This window comes from Phyllobates terribilis, unplaced genomic scaffold (genome assembly GCF_046119375.1).
Source record: "Phyllobates terribilis strain yellow unplaced genomic scaffold, ASM4611937v1 Scaffold_7__3_contigs__length_470593459, whole genome shotgun sequence".
NCBI lineage: Eukaryota > Metazoa > Chordata > Amphibia > Anura > Dendrobatidae > Phyllobates > Phyllobates terribilis.
The window spans coordinates 117,062,360-117,080,693 of NW_027362767.1; positions in this window are offsets into that span (position 1 = coordinate 117,062,360).

Genomic DNA, 18,334 nt, shown 5'->3' on the forward strand with positions numbered 1-18,334 from the left:
CTAATACCTGGCCGAGGACTGAGAGCGGCCACCTTTCCTTGTATATAGTTGCGCGTCCTAAAGCGCCCCCTACCGGTTTTATAGAAAAAATATTTTTCAAGAAAAGACTGTCGCACTTTACCCGGTCACGCGTTGCACAGTGACCGGAGGAGGAGCTAGAAGCGAGGAAAAGTCTACAAGAATGTTTTATATGAAAAAGTTTTATTGATATATATATATATAATGTTTTGTATAATGTTTTATATGTTTATGAAAAAAAAAAAAAATTGTATGTTTTGGTGTTTTGTTCTTACAGCCCGAGGACGTGCTGTGGTTTACCAGGGGGGAATGTAGCACCCTGAGGATTCGGCTGCTACAGGGGTATTGCACCTCAACCCAGAGGTGTGATATTCCACTCCCGGATAAGGATGGAGAGTGGAACTGAGCTCGGTAGGCTGCATGCACTACACACATCCCATTTCCGGGGAACAGACCAACGGTACTCCCACTTAGAAATGTGCAGGTACGACCGAGTCTGTTCCTGGCTGGAGTGGGAGGGGGGTGGAACATCCCAAGTAGTGTAGGGGCAGATATGGGGAGCAGCCTGGGTAAAGATAGGAGCTCATTGGGTGCTGGTCACCTGAGCTCACACATAGAGGGAGTATATAAGGTGGGCACCATCTTAGATCAGGGTCAGTCTGTCAGAGTCAGTCTGTCAGAGTCAGTAAGGAGAGCAGAGGAGCAGAGCGGCCTGAGCCAGAGTGAGAGAGGAGAAGAAAGAGAGACCCAGAGGGGGTAAAAAGAAAGGACTCTAAGAACCCAAATTCAATCCCCGGGTGAAGAGTCGGCAATTGGGTACCGGATCCCAAGCTGGTGGGGGCAAAAGCACACCCTAGCCAGAGACCGGAGGCCGTGGGCAGCGTCTGCCACGGCCACCCACCACATCCACCCCGAAGGCATACCACGTGGAGGGTCAGGGAACCCAAGGCCAAGGGTCTCCCAACAGAAGGCCCAAGGGAGCTGGACCTAGGTGGATCACTAGTGGGGACGGCCAGAGGAAAGGACAGAAGGAGAGCTCAGGGCCACGCTCCGGACTTGTTTGGGGGTTTGCTGGATCCAGGACCTGGTGGACGCAGCACGGCTCGGGTGGTCACTTGAAGCTGGAGTGACCGGAACATCAGCAGTGAGTAAATACCCTAAACTGCACAACCCGACTCTGTCTTCATTACCATCTATGCTGCACCACCACAACCCCCATCCTCTGCACCTGACCCCCTGAGGCTATACCCCACCCGTTGGGGGTTATACCACCAACAGCTGCACCAACACCATCAGCCTCAGCGGACCCTGCTGCAGCGGCGGCCATAGTGACCGCAATACAACGGGTGGCGTAGTCGACATTAAGAACTTAATAACATCTGTAGGACTGCCACATACAACTGAGTTTGACACCCTGGGCACGGACCGGGTCACAGCCACTCGGAAGACTACAACCCCCATCTGATCCGGCTCCGGGTATTCCCCTAAAGAATATGGCCCAGGGGGTGCGTCAGACACAAAAAGGGGGTCCTGTGAAGCGCTCCAAAGTTATCTGGGAGTTGTCTGAGCCCCTCACCTGGTGAGCACAGTATGACGTGGGCAGCCGTTACCTGCAGAAGTGGTCTGGATAATAAGAACTGTGAGTAAAGGCCCTGGACTGCTTCACTGACTCCGTGTCGTTACTGCTGCTGCCCTGCACCATCACCCCCATCCTCCTCATACACTGCCCTGAGGCTATACTCCTCCCGTGGGGAGTTATACTACGCTCTGCTGCACCCACAACACCAGCCTCAGCGGTCTGCCCTGCAGCGGCGGTTCACTCTGACCGCAATCCACGGGTGGCGTAGTCGGACATTTAAACATCAAAACCACATAAATAGTTCCGCCACTGGTTTGACCGCCCTGAGCCACGGAACCGGGTCGCTGCCACTGAGACTACAACCCCCAGCATCCACCAAAAAGGGTCCGGCTCCGGGTGTCCCAAGGCCCAGGGGGCGCGTCAGAACATTTTCATCACCTTTCATAATCACCAATGGGACAAGGCAGGGATGTCCTCTGTCCCCTCTCTTATACATCCTAGTGACGGAGCACCTGCTCTCATTAGTTCGCCATAACCCTAATATTAGGTGGATTGAGGTGGGAGGCACCGAGTACAAATGCTCTGCATTGGCTGATGATGTCCTAGTATATATCACTCAATCACATATATCCATCCCTGCTGTTATGGCTGAAATAGATCACTTTGTTACATGGTCAAATTTTAAAATCAATGCTGCGAAGTCTGAGGCCCTCGAAGTCTCCCTCCCCAAATCCATACAGGATTCCATCCAGTACAACTTTCCCTTTGCCTGGCCCTCACAGGGTATCAAATACTTAGGAATTCCTATTCATAGAGACCTCTCCCATCTATGTTATCTTAATTTTGGGCACTTTATTGAACAACTCCATACAGACCACGGTTGGCAAGTTAGAACAGTAAGATTCACTACGTGAACCACTGGTGTTTTGTGGAAAAGCACATGTACACTATGTTCCAAATTATTATGTAAAAAGTGTTTAGGAGTGATAAGGGAAGAATTTGTTTGTTTGTCAGTTAAACTCATTGATGGTGATGTGTGTCAGGGCTCTTTATATCACTGTAAGCAATTGCAGACAGCTGTGCTAATTAGTTTGGCAGGTGTGTCCAATGAAAGGCAAGACTACTTAAGAAGGCTGTCCCACATTATTAAGCAGCCTACATTTTCTGCCAAAATGGGAAAGAAAAAGGAGGTGTCGGCTGCTGAGAAGCAACATATTGTGGAGTGTTTAGGTCAAGGCATGACTACAATCAACATTGCCAAGACAGTTCATCCTGATCATCGCACAATCAAGAAGTATGTAGCTGATTCACAGTAGACGTGCGTGCTGATAAGGTAAAATTGAGGACTCTTTCCTACAGGCAATTACGTCAGGTTAAAAGAGCAGCGGCAAAAAAGCCTTGTCATAGCAGCAGACAAGTTTTTGAAGCTGCTGGTGCCTACAACGTCCCCCGAACAACAAGATGCAGAGTCCTTCAGAGGTTTGCAGCTGTGCGTAAGCCATCCTGTCGACCTCCTCTATCCACTGCACACAAGCAGAAACGGCTCCAGTAGGCCAAACAATACATGAAGACTGACTTAAAAACTGTTTTGTTCACCGATGAGTGCCGTGCAACGCTCGATGGTCCAGATGGATGGAGTGGAGGATGGCTGGATGATGGACATCCCACGCAAACACGGCTACGGTGCCAACAAGGAGAAGGTGGAGTAATGTTTTGGGCTGGAATCATGGGGAGAGAGATTGTCGGCCCCTTTAGGATCCCTGAAGGGGTAAAGATGAACTCCATAATGTATATGGAGTTTCTCAAACAGCACTTCCTGCCTTGGTTCAAGAAGAAGAACCGTGTATTTCACAGCAAGATCTTTTTCATGCATGATAATGCACCGTCTCATGCTGCACATAACACATCTGCATCTCTGGCTGATATGGGCATAAAAGGGGACAAACTTATGGTGTGACCCCCATGCTCCCCTGACCTCAACCCCATTTATAACCTCTGGAGCATCATCAAAAGGAGTGTCTATGATGGCGGGAGGCAGTTCACATCTAAGCAACAGCTCTGGGAGGGTATTCTGTCCTCATGCAAAACAATTGAAGCAGAAACCATCCAAAACCTGACAAATTCAATGGACAAGAGAGTTCAGAAGCTCCTTTCGAACAAGGGGTCCTGTGTGCAAATGTAACATCACCTAGAATAAAGTTTTGAGTTGAAAACTGTTTGATTTCAGTTTCTAATAACCTGCTAATGCTTATAATTTCAAAAATGACCATTTTTTTGTTCTTTATTAAAATGAAAAGGTTGATCGAAGAGTGTGGGGGATCTAAGAGTGTGGCAACCCAGTAGTCAGGATTACTTCGAATTCTGACAATCTGAGGGTCATGTTGCAGGTAGTGCAGCAAGAAGGCACTCATGTGTCTTGCGCATCTAGGAGCCCCAAAATTATTTTCCGGGCTAGATGCAGCTAAAAATTATTATTAATTTTAACTCTGGTGGAGCTTAGTATAGATGGCCTAATAGAATCAGTACTGCACACTGCTACAAAGCCCAAATTATTTTCCAGCCATGATACAGATAAACATGATTAGTAATTTTAAAGCTTAAAACGGTTGGTGAGGTGATTTTAACAAATCATCAAGCTTTTACTCTCCCCAGGATGACACAGGGGTAGAAAAGACGTTTCGGATCCATGATTTGTTCATCTTTATGAACGTGAGTCTGTCTACATTATCAGTGGAGAGTCGCGTGCGCTTTTCTGTCAGCACACCACCAGCAGGGCTGAACACATGTTCAGACAGAACGATGGCTGCGGGGCATGACAAGATCTCCATGGCATAAGTGGCGAGCTCCGGCCATTTATCCAGATTGGAAGCCCAAAAAGAGCAAGGGTCTAGTGACACAGTCATGGCTTCAATGTTTACATGGAGATACTCCTGTACCATCGTCTCTAGGCGTTGACTGTGTCAGACTTCTTGTCTCCTGTGGCCTTGCAAAGGATGGGCTAAAAAAGTGGTGAAATGATACCGCAAAATTGATGTTACCAGCAGATACTGTGTTTCTGTTACGGTTTGAGTGCTGAACACTCGACGGTCCCACGGTTGGCAAGTTGGAACTGTGAGATTCACTACGTGCATCACTGGTGTTTTGTGGAAAAGCACATGTAAGATTCTGCAACAGTCTCTGCTGATACTCCTGCGTGCGTGCATCCCTTTCTGTGGCAGGAATAATTTCTGCAAATTTACTTTTGTACCGGGGATCTAACAGTGTGGCAACCCAGTAGTCAGGATTATTTCTAATTCTCACAATTTGAGGGTCATGTTGCAGGTAGTGCAGCAAGAAGGCACTCATGTGTCTTGCGCATCCAGGAGCACCAAGTCCCTGTTGTGTTGGTGGCGAAGTAACAATCATGCTTCCTTCCTCTGCCCTCTCCCCCCAACCTCGCACAACAGAAATGTGATCAAGGTCTCCCTCACCTGATGAGTCTTCCATCAGTTCGTCCTCCACTTCTTCCTGGGCTCCTGCACCTTCCTCACTAGTTTGGTTGCTACCATGCGCCCTGGTAAAACCATCTCCCCACCCTCACATGCCTGCTGCCTTGATGCTGCCGACCGTCTGGACCTTGCAGCTGTTAGCCCTTCCGCATACAACTCCTCCTCCTCTACTTCCTCCACCTCCTCTTGTGCCACCACCTGACTCCGAATTCTGTTTAACATGTGCTCCAGCATGTAAATCACCAGAATAGTCATGCTGATAATGGCATCGTCAGCACTAAACATCTTCGTCGCCATTTCAAAACTGTGCAGAAGGGTGGGTGCATAGGTCCCTGATCTGAGACCACTCCTCCAGCGTGATTTGCCCCACCTCTGGATCTCATTGGCCCAGGCTATACGTCAGAACGTATTGCACCAGGGCTTGTCGGTGCTGCCACAGTCGCTGCAACATGTGCAGAGTTGAATTCCACCGGGCATTTTACCCAGTGAAGTGGCAGGCCCAACGACTTCTGTAGAGCTGTAAGTCGCTGAGCTGCGGGATGCGAACGGCGGAAGTGAGCACACAGCGACCGTGCCCTCTGCAGAAGGCCATCTAGTCCGGGATAGTGGGCTAAAAATTGCTGGACAACCAGGTTCAACACGTGCGCCATACAAGGCACGTGTGTGACATTGCCCCGACGAAGGGCCGCACCCAGGTTTGCAGCATTGTCGCACGCGGCCTTCCCTGGTTTCAGGTCCAGTGGAGACAACCGTTCATGAAACTGGTTCTCCAGAGCTGAGCACAACTCCTCAGCTGTGTGACTCACATTTCCCAGACATTTCAAAGTAAAAACCGCCTGATGACGTTGAGCCCTGCTGCCAGCATAGTAAGGAGGTGTGCAGGATCCCTTCTGCGCAGTTAGAAAGCTTGTGGCATGACCAGACAGGCTTTGGGTGCAGGTGGAGGACTGAGAGGAGGTTGAGGAGGCAGAAGCAGTGGAGGAACTTTGACATAAAGAGGATTGCCGCACAACTCGTGGGGACGGCAAGACTTGGACAGCAGCCCCTTGTCCTGCTGTCACCATAGTTACCCAGTGCCCAGTCAGCGACATGTAACGCCCCTGTCCATGCCTACTCGTCCAAGTGTCTGTGGTGAAATGCACCCTGTCACACACAGAGTTTCTCAAAGAAGCGGTGATGTTGTGTGCGACATGCTGGTGGAGCGCAGGCACACCTTTCTTTGAGAAGTAGTGCCGACTGGGCATCTGGTACTGGGGCACTGCGACGGACATAAGGTCTCGAAAATCCTCTGTGTCCACCAGGCGGAAAGGCAGCATTTCTGTAGCCAAGAGCTTGCAGATGGTGAAATTCAGCCTCTTAGCTTTCTCATGGCTAGGAGGAAATGGTCTTTTACTTGTCCACATCTGAGGGACCGAGGGCTGGCTGTTGTGCTTAGAAGAGGTTGAGAAGGGTGTCCCCGGCAAACTGCCGGTCTGTGAGGAAGATGCAGGCGGACATGTTAGGTTGCCTTGATCCAAAGGTGGTGCTATCGATGTCGGACAGCGCTGAACACCAGCTGGTGTTTCCACCTCCAAAGAAAATGATGACCTGCCAATCACGCTGGCTGTTGCGGGTAAAGAGGTGGCAGGTCTGCGTCCCAAAACAGGTGTGACCGCTCTCCCCCAGTCACAGAGGATGAAGAGGCCGCGGATGCACAAGATGTGGCAGACGGTGGTTGGCCCGGCCGGCTAGGTCGCATTGTAGCACAGTGAGCTTCCCACTGCAACTTATGCTTCATATCCATGTGCCGGTTCATGCATGAAGTACTCAAACTATGTATTTTTTGGCCTCTACTTAGCTTTTGCTGACAAATGTTACAGATAACACGAGTTGGGTCATCTTTATCGATCTGAAAAAATGCCCAGGTTATGCAAGGCTTAGCACCCATGCGACCTGAAGAGCCACCACGACTTGTGGTCAGAGGCAGAGTTGTGTTTGAGGATGCAGTTGTTGACGTGCATCAAGTACTACATCTCTGTCCACGAAGGCGCAACCTGACCTCGTCGTCACTAGCATCCTCCTCCACCTCCTCTGCTGACCTCATCTCTTGGCTGACTGTGGATTGACAGTAAGTGGGATCTCCAACCTCATCATCATCACCCTGTGTGTTATCACACCCGTCGTCCTCAGAGCCAACCTGTTCCTGCCCTGACAAAAAACTAAAGTTGTCGCTCCAGTCAGGTATTTGAGTCTCATCATCGTCTTCTTCATTGTCTCCACCAACAGGAGTTACAGTTTGGGAACCAGGGTCTACATTATGGTCAGAACCTTCTGCCTCTGGTCCTGGATCCAACTCATAAAGATTCTGGACATCAGTGCAGATCATTTCCTCGTCTGGATTAACAGAAGCTCTGGAGCCGACCTCTGATTCCCAGGCTATAGTATGATAAAACAGCTCTGCAGACGCAACCATCTGTTCTACCCCATACTCAGACGGGCAGCTGAAGACTTGGGAGCTGTGAGGAAGCAAGGGCGATTGCGGTGACACCTCTGAGGACTGGAGTATTGGTGATGTTGAAGTTGAGGTGGAGGAGAGCCCACTTAAAGGAGCACTTGATATCCGTTGAAGCACCTGCTGTTTTTGTGCCTCATCTGTAATTTGTAGCGATTGGCGCGGCCGTAAGAAAGGGATCTTATTGCATTGTCCGCTAAAAGAAGTAGACATTTTAGTTTGGCTGGAAGATGGTCTTTCTTCTGCAGATGTTACTGTTGCTTTAATACCTACCCCACGGACACAACCTTTTTTCCCCTTCCCAACACGCCTATTCCCCTTTCCACCAGCAGCAGGCCTTTTTCCATTCATTTTGGTGGTTAACTAATTCACAACTCTGGAGTTGTTTGCACAAAAAAACAATGGATGGGAACCGAGCAGAGCTGAGTGGCCAAACTGTGGTATTAGGCCAAAAGTATTGGCTGGGTCAGAAGCAGAAAAAAATTATATTGAATTTGCAACCTGATGAAGGTCAGTATAGATGGACTAAAAGACCAAGTACCACACACTGCTAGAAGCCTAAACATTTTTTCAGAGCTAGATGCAGAAAAAAATTATTTTTAATTTTCAACCTGATGGAGGTCAGTATAGATGGACTAATAGACCAAGTCCCACACACTGCTAGAAGCCTAAATATTTTTTCAGAGCTAGATGCAGAAAAAAATTATATTGAATTTTCAACCTCATGGAGGTCAGTATAGATGGACTAATAGACCAAGTCCCACACACTGCTAGAAGCCTAAATATTTTTTCAGAGCTAGATGCAGAAAAAAGTTATTTTTAATTTGCAACCTCGTGGAGGTTAGTATAGATGGAGTAATAGAAAAAGTCCCACACATTGCTAGAAGCCTAAATATTTTTTCAGAGCTAGATGCAGAAAAAAATTATATTGAATTTGCAATCTGATGGAGGTCAGTATAGATGGACTAATAGACCAAGTCCCACACACTGCTGGAAGCCTAAATATTTTTTCAGAGCTAGATGCAGAAAAAAATTATATTGAATTTGCAACCTGATGGCGGTCAGTATAGATGGACTAATAGACCAAGTCCCACACACTGCTAGAAGCCTAATATTTTTTCAGAGCTAGATGCAGAAAAAAATTATATTGAATTTGCAACCTGATGGAGGTCAGTATAGATGGACTAATAGACCAAGTCCCACACACTGCTAGAAGCCTAAATATTTTTTCAGAGCTAGATGCAGGAAAAAAATATTTTTAATTTGCAACCTGGTGGAGGTTAGAATAGATCGACTAATAGACCAAGTCCCACACACTGCTAGAAGCCTAAATATTTTTTCAGAGCTAGATGCAGAAAAAAATTATATTGAATTTGCAACCTGATGGAGGTCAGTATAGATGGACTAATAGACCAAGTCCCACACACTGCTAGAAGCTGAAATATTTTTTCAGAGCTAGATGCAGAAAAAAATTATTTTTAATTTGCACCCTGGTGGAGGTTAGTATAGATGGACTAATAGAATGATGCTAAGCCCAAAAGGATTTACTTCACTAGGTGCAGTAAAAAAATTGGTATTCTATACACAGGTGGTGTAGCTTGCAACACAGATAGGCTACTCCACTGACTAACACACTCTGCAATAGGCCAAAAAGGATTAGCTTTGCTAGATTTACCCAAATGCTGTGAAAAAAACTTGCACAGCACTGGCACAGACCTGCCTGGCAAAAAGTGATAGGAACTGATGTAACCTAGCCCTGAAAAGGACTGCAATTACAATTAGTCTTTACTCCCAACCTATCTATTAAAGAGCACAGACCTGACTGATAAAAGTCGTATGAAATGATGTAACCTAGTCCTTAAAAGGACTGCAATCACAACTCTTCCCTACTCCCAAGCTATCTGTAGATTTGTGCGAAAATTGGCTTGAAATTAACAAAGTATAGTGCACACAGCAACAGCGGTGCCGTCTAACACGCAGCTGCAACAGTGAGAAAATGGTGGCGACGGGGAAAATGGCTGGGTCTTATAGGGCAAGGACATGTGACATACACTGCCACTGACCCATGCCCTTGCTTGTGTGAAAAAAAGCAGTTCGCTCCGTGTGTGCGCTGCTGATAGGCTGACAGACTGCACCTCCCCACTGTAAATGCGGGAAAGAGAAAAAAAAATGGAGATCTTCATTATTCCTGCAGAGATCCATCCCCTGCCCCTACCCCCGGCCCGCTGTACACTCAAACTGCATATTAACATTAATTTTCAGCATTACTGAGAAGAAATCCAGGTATGATTTTGGTGCACGAACAGTTATCGAACATAACCTCGAACAGCCGAATTTGTTTCAAATCGTTAGTGTTCGCCGAACGGCTCGAACACCGCCCAAAACAGCTCGAATTTGAGATTGGCGAACAGTTCGAGTCGAACACCGCTCATCTCTACTTAATTCAAGTCCAAAGACCGCTCTTTCTAATCTTTTAAACTCCTTTCTACAGAATTCTAGAATTCCCAAAATAAATACCTCAGGTGGCCAACAACTGCAATCCCCCATTATGGAAAAAGAAATTTCTTCAACAATCAAACATCTTAAAAGAGGTAAAACTCTAGGCCCTGACGGTCTAACTGCGATATATTATAAAAAATTCCATGAATTACTACTCCCCCATATTAAAGTATATTGTAACCTACTGATGACAGGCGAACAGATGCCTCCAGAGTTTTACATAGCCCATATAACTGTAATACCTAAGTGTCAGGACCGTTAGGGACGACGCTGGGGAGATCACACAATTAGAGATGAGCGTTGTTCTACTCGAACTGTTCGCCAATCTCAAATTCGAGCTGTTTTGGGCGGTGTTCGAGCCGTTCGGCGAACACGAACAATTTGAGAAAAATTCGGCTGTTCGAGGTTATGTTCGATAACTGTTCGTGCACCAAAATCATAACTGGATTTTTTCTCAGTAATGATGAAAATTAATGTTAATACGCAGTTTGAGTGTACAGCGGGGTGGGGGGAGGGGCAGGGGATGGATCTCTGCAGGAACAATGAAGATCTCCATTTTTTTTTTCTCTTTCCCGCATTTACAGTGGGGATGTGCAATCTGTCAGCCTATCAGCAGCGCACACACGGAGCGAAGTGCTTTTTTTCACACAAGCAAGGGCATGTGTCATTGGCAGTGTATGTCACATGTCCTTGCCCTATAAGACCAAGCCATTTTCCCCGTCGCCACCATTTTCTCACTGCTGCAGCTGCGTGTTAGACGGCACCGCTGTTGCTGTGTGCGCTATACCTTGTTAATTTCAAGCCAATTTTCGCACAAATCTACAGATAGCTTGGGAGTAGGGAATAGTTGTGATTGCAGTCCTTTTAAGGACTAGGTTACAGCATTTCCTATGACTTTTATCAGGCAGGTCAGTGCTCTTAAATAGATAGGTTGTGGGAGTAAAGACTAATTGTAATTGGAGTCCTTTTCAGGACTAGGTTACATCAGTTCCTATCAGTTTTTGCCAGGCAGGTCTGTGCCAGTGCTGTGCAAGTTTTTTTCACAGCATTTGGCTGAATCTAGCAAAGCTAATCCTTTTTGGCCTATTGCAGAGTGTGTTAGTCAGTGGAGTAGCCTATCTGTGTTGCAAGATATATCACCTGTGTATAGAATACCAATTTTTTTGCTGCACCTAGTGAAGTAAAATCTTGTGGGCATAGCATCATTCTATTAGTCCATCTATACTGACCTCCATCAGGTTGCAAATTGAATATAATTTTTTTCTGCATCTAGCTCTGAAAAAATATTGGGCTTCTAGCTGTGTGTGGGACTTGTTGTATTAGTCCATCTATACTGACCTCCATCAGGTTGCAAACTGAATATATTTTTTTCTGCATCTACCTCTGAAAAAATATTGGGCTTCTAGCTGTGTGTGGGACTTGTTCTATTAATCCATCTATACAGACCTCCATCAGGTTGCAAACTGAATATATTTTTTTCTGCATCTAGCTCTGAAAAAATATTGGGCTTCTAGCTGTGTGTGGGACTTGTTGTATTAGTCCATCTATACAGACCTCCATCAGGTTGCAAACTGAATATATTTTTTTCTGCATCTAGCTCTGAAAAAATATTGGGCTTCTAGCTGTGTGTGGGACTTGTATTAGTCCATCTATACTGACCTCCATCAGGTTGCAAACTGAATATATTTTTTTCTGCATCTAGCTCTGAAAAAATATTGGGCTTCTAGCTGTGTGTGGGACTTGTTCTATTAGTCCATCTATACTGACCTCCATCAGGTTGCAAACTGAATATAATTTTTATCTGCATCTACAGTACCTCTGAAAAAATATTTGGGCTTCTAGCTGTGTGTGGGACTTGTTGTATTAGTCCATCTATACAGACCTCCATCAGGTTGCAAACTGAATATATTTTTTTCTGCATCTAGCTCTGAAAAAATATTGGGCTTCTAGCTGTGTGTGGGACTTGTTGTATTAGTCCATCTATACTAACCTCCATCAGGTTGCAAATTAAAAATAATTTTTATCTGCATCTGCAGTACCTCTGAAAAAATATTTGGGCTTCTAGCTGTGTGTGGGACTTGTTCTATTAGTCCATCTATACTGACCTCCATCAGGTTGCAAATTGAATATAATTTTTATCTGCGTCTAGCTCTGAAAAAATATTTGGCCTTCTAGCAGTGTGTGGGACTTTCTCTATTAGTCCATCTATACTGACCTCCATCAGGTTGCAAATTAAAAATAATTTTTATCTGCATCTACCTCTGAAAAAATATTTGGGCTTCTAGCTGTGTGTGGGACTTGTTCTATTAGTCCATCTATACTGACCTCCATCAGGTTGCAAATTGAATATAATTTTTATCTGCATCTTGCTCTGAAAAAATATTTGGCCTTCTAGCAGTGTGTGGGACTTGGTCTAATAGTCCATCTATACTGACCTCCATCAGGTTGCAAATTAAAAATAATTTTTATCTGCATCTGCCTCTGAAAAAATATTTGGGCTTCTAGCTGTGTGTGGGACTTGTTCTATTAATCCATCTATACAGACCTCCATCAGGTTGCAAACTGAATATATTTTTTTCTGCATCTACCTCTGAAAAAATATTGGGCTTCTAGCTGTGTGTGGGACTTGTTGTATTAGTCCATCTATACTGACCTCCATCAGGTTGCAAACTGAATATATTTTTTCTGCATCTACCTCTGAAAAAATATTGGGCTTCTAGCTGTGTGTGGGACTTGTTCTATTAATCCATCTATACAGACCTCCATCAGGTTGCAAACTGAATATATTTTTTTCTGCATCTACCTCTGAAAAAATATGTGGCCTTCTAGCAGTGTGTGGGACTTTCTCTATTAGTCCATCTATACTGACCTCCATCAGGTTGCAAACTGAATATAATTTTTTTCTGCATCTAGCTCTGAAAAAAATATTTGGCCTTCTAGCAGTGTGTGGGACTTTCTCTATTAGTCCATCTATACTGACCTCCATCAGGTTGCAAATTCAAAATAATTTTTATCTGCATCTACCTCTGAAAAAATATTTGGGCTTCTAGCTGTGTGTGGAACTTGTTCTATTAGTCCATCTATACTGACCTCCATCAGGTTGCAAATTGAATATAATTTTTATCTGTATCTAGCTCTGAAAAAATATTTGGCCTTCTAGAAGTATGTGGGACTTTCTCTATTAGTCCATCTATACTGACCTCCATCAGGTTGCAAATTAAAAATAATTTTTATCTGCATCTACCTCTGAAAAAATATTGGGGCTTCTAGCTGTGTGTGGGACTTGTTCTATTAATCCATCTATACAGACCTCCATCAGGTTGCAAACTGAATATATTTTTTTCTTCATCTACCTCTGAAAAAATATTGGGCTTCTAGCTGTGTGTGGGACTTGTTGTATTAGTCCATCTTTACTGACCGCCATCAGGTTGCAAACTGAATATATTTTTTTCTGCATCTACCTCTGAAAAAATATTGGGCTTCTAGCTGTGTGTGGGACTTGTTCTATTAATCCATCTATACAGATCTCCATCAGGTTGCAAACTGAATATATTTTTTTCTGCATCTACCTCTGAAAAAATATGTGGCCTTCTAGCAGTGTGTGGGACTTTCTCTATTAGTCCATCTATACTGACCTCCATCAGGTTGCAAATTCAAAATAATTTTTTGTCTGCATCTAGCTCTGAAAAAATATTGGGCTTCAAGCTGTGTGTGGGACTTGTTGTATTAGTCCATCTATACTGACCTCCATCAGGTTGCAAACTGAATATATTTTTTTCTGCATCTACCTCTGAAAAAATATTGGGCTTCTAGCTGTGTGTGGGACTTGTTCTATTAATCCATCTATATAGACCTCCATCAGGTTGCAAACTGAATATATTTTTTTCTGCATCTACCTCTGAAAAAATATTGGGCTTCTAGCTGTGTGTGGGACTTGTTCTATTAATCCATCTATACAGACCTCCATCAGGTTGCAAGCTGAATATATTTTTATCTGCATCTACCTCTGAAAAAATATTGGGCTTCTAGCTGTGTGTGGGACTTGTTGTATTAGTCCATCTATACTGACCTCCATCAGGTTGCAAACTGAATATATTTTTTTTTGCATCTACCTCTGAAAAAATATTGGGCCTTCTAGCAGTGTGTGGGACTTTCTCTATTAGTCCATCTATACTGACCTCCATCAGGTTGCAAATTCAAAATAATTTTTTGTCTGCATCTAGCTCTTAAAAAATATTGGGCTTCTAGCTGTGTGTGGGACTTGTTGTATTAGTCCATCTATACTGACCTCCATCAGGGTGCAAATTTAAAATAATTTTTATCTGCATCTACAATACCTCTGAAAAAATATTTGGGCTTCTTGCTGTGTGTGGGACTTGTTCTATTAGTCCATCTATACTGACCTCCATCAGGTTGCAAATTGAATATAATTTTTATCTGCATCTAGCTCTCAAAAAATATTTGGCCTTCTAGCAGTGTGTGGGACTTTCTCTATTAGTCCATCTATACTGACCTCCATCAGGTTGCAAATTGAATATAATTTTTATCTGCATCTAGCTCTGAAAAAATATTTGGCCTTCTAGCTGTGTGTGGGACTTTCTCTATTAGTCCATCTATACTGACCTCCATCAGGTTGCAAATTAAAAATAATTTTTATCTGCATCTACCTCTGAAAAAATATTTGGGCTTCTAGCAGTGTGTGGGACTCATTGTATTAGGCCATCTATACCAAGCTCCACCAGCTTTGAAATTAATAATAATTTTTAGCTGCATCTAGCCCTGAAAATAATTTTTCCCAATAGTGGTAGCAATAGAAATAAGGGGCGCACCTGGCTAACAAAAATATACGCTTCATAACACAAAACACCAGCCTAGCGCACTGCATTAATAAGATGGCATCATAGTCTCTCCCAGTGCTAGGCCTACTACGCAGGCTAGTATTCCTGTGCCTAAAACACAATGTATGGGTCCGCGCTAGCCACTATGCTGAGGGGTATAAAGCTGCTGCTAACGCTTTATAACAATTCAATTGGCAGATTTTCACAGAGCTCTTCCACAACGCCCACCCATCGGGCAACAGTTGCCCACCCTCCCTATGGGATCTATTGGCGAATAGTTGATGCCATTAATCAGAGCGTCAGTTGCCCCGTCAACGTGGCAAGCATACGGTAAGGCATGGGAAGAGTGGACACGACTAGTAGCAGGCAGACGGGTTGACCAATGTGAACAAGCCAGATCACAAGTCACCATAGAATTTCTCCACCAGCTAATGATGAGGGGCATATCAGGGGCGTCAGCGCAGCGGTGTCTGACCGGAGTAGCATTTCACTTCCAACTACTGAATTGGGGAGATGTGACAAAGATTCATCATCAGACAATCCATAAAAGGGTGGAAAAGGGGTCAGCCAAGTCAGGAATGTAGACGTCCCGTCCCGTGTCACTAAAACTGATTTCTCACATCTTATCCCTAACACCATTAACATGACACTCACAATTTGAAGCAACACTAATGTCTACTGCATTTGTGATCGCCTTCTTCGGGGCGCTATGTATAAGCGAATTAGTCCCTCAATCCAAAATTACCACCAGTGGACGCTTATTACACCAGGAAGTAGTCATAGCCAATAATGCAATACGTGTACGCATACACCAATCGAAAACGGTTCCAGCGGGCAGGGGTACTTGGGTACTTCTACAACCCACAAACGGTACACTGAGTCGGGTAACAATAGTAAAAACATATCTAACCATCAGATCACAAAGTAATTTCTTCGTATCACACATTGATGGAACGCCATTATCAAGATACCTGTTCCAAGCTATATTTAATAAATGCATAACATTGGCAGGGAACCACCCCAAAGATTACGGGACACACTCATTCCGCATAGGTGCGGCCACGGAAGCAGCAAGAGCAGGACTGTCAGAAACGGAAGTTCAGAGGATAAGGAGATGGCGATCCACGTGTTTGGCGAGATACATAAGACCGGACTTGTTATCGTAACGTGGTTTGTTTCTTTTACAGGTGACGCTAAGCCAACAGTGTGAGTGATAGGCCACTCATATATATATTGGGCACAAAAAAGGGCGAAAGTCCGCCCAGGCGGGAGGAAATTAGAGTTTCATAACACATATTTCAACTGGAGAGGTATTAGAGGCCTGCTATGGCCACAGGTACTAATGGAGGTAATCAAGGTAGGGAGAGAGGCAAGAGGTCCGGTCATCTTAGTTATACAGGCCGGGGGAAACAACCTAGGTCATCACAAGAGCGCATAACTAATGGCAATAATGAAACTAGACACTGAGCGCTTCAGAGAATTTTTCACAAAATTAGCTATAGTATGGTCAGAGATTGTGCCGATAGCGGTATGGCAAGGTGCACGAGACATCACGGCCATCGAATGGACAAGGCGGGTAATAAATATTCGGATGGCAAAATTTAGAAGAGACAGAGGCGGTGTAGTGATACGACACCGACAACTGGAAGGAGATAAAGCAGGCCTCATACGGCCCGACGGTGTTCACTTAATAGATATTGGACTGGACATATTCCTGTCAGGACTCCAGGACGGAGTGGAACAAGCGTTAAGAGTGATGGGTGGGGGTCAGAGTCCTGCATATGAGTACGCTGGATCCTCCGTGGCCTGGAAATAGAAAGGACATGTTGGAGAGTTACACTTGTTGGCCAACTTGCCGGAGTGGGGACCCAGGGCATGCTGCAACAAGCTGAATTCTTTTAGAAATAAAATGCCTTTCTAATGGAATGAGTATAAAGAGTTAATAAAGCTGTGACCGATCCTCAGCCATCCAGTTGTAAGAGTTACATTATTGGGTTGTCCATGAAAGGGGGGCGGTAGGGGGGCTGAGCATCTGGGTTTGGTTGGGGGTCCCCACAGTCTGCCTAGGCTAGATTAATTTAAAAATTCTTATTAGATACACAGGCGTTGCAGCTTGCTTCGCAGCTGGGCTACTACGCCCAAAGTATTGCCTAGGCTAGATGCAGTTAAAAATTCTACGCTGACTAGCAGACACTGAATATTTGGAGCAGACCTCTGAGTAAACAGCTCTTCAGACTCAACCATCTGTGTTACCCCAAGCCATAGTGTATGTAGTTTCTTACAGTTAAAAGGGGGGGGTGCGACCCAACCCACCTGGAATTGACGATGCCAACGTCACGTAAGACACAGCAAGGGGACTCCCAAAATTGTGGCACAGACACCACTTAACCCTAGAACGCATACCTGTGGCCTTGCAGGCCCGCCCAGTTAATTGTTTTCTATTTTCTGCAAGATTGCTTTAGTTAGAATTTTGAAACTCTAGGTATTCTTCATGTATATAGTTGTTTGTCATTTGAGTTTGAGTTATTCCATGTTATTTGCACACGGGCCTAAAGGGCCCCAGGTATGTGAAAGTGTAGATTTTTATGGTCATGCGTTCTAGGGTTAAGTGGCATCAATTGCCCCACTGTTGCTTAAAACGGTTGGTTAGGTGATTTTACCAAATCCCCAAGCTTTTAGTCTCCCAAGGATGACACAGGGGTAGAAATGTCCTTGCGAATCCATGATTTGATCATCTTTATGAACGTGAGTCTGTCTACATTCTCAGTGGACAGCCGCGTGTGCTTATCTGTCAGCACACCACCAGCAGCGCTGAACACACGTTCAGAGAGAACGCTGGCTGCATGGCATGACAAGATCTCCAAGGCGTGAGTGGCGAGCTCCGGCGATTTTTCAAGATTGGAATACCAAAATGAGCAAGGGTCCAGTGACACAGTCATGGCTTCGATGTTCACTTGGAGATTCTCCTGTACCATCCTCTCTAGGCATTGACTATGTGTCAGACTTCTTGTCTCCTGTGGCCTTGCAAAGGATGGTCTAAAAAAGTGGTGAAACGATTCCACAAAATTGCTGTTACCAGCAGATACTGTGTTACTGTTACTGTTTGAGTGATGAAGACTCGACAGTCCCACCGTTGGCAAGTTAGAACTGTGAGATTCACTACGTGCACCACTGGTGTTTTGTGGAAAAGCACATGTAAGATTCTGCAACAGATACTCCTGCATTCGTCAATACCTTTTTATGGCAGGAATTATTTCGGCAAATATACTTTTGTACCGGGGATCTAAGAGTGTGGCAACCCAGTAGTCGGGATTACTTCGAATTCTGACAATCCGGGGGTCATGTTGCAGGTAGTGCAGCAAGAAGGCACTCATGTGTCTTGCGCATCCAGAAGGACCAAGTCCTTGTTGTGTTGGTAGCG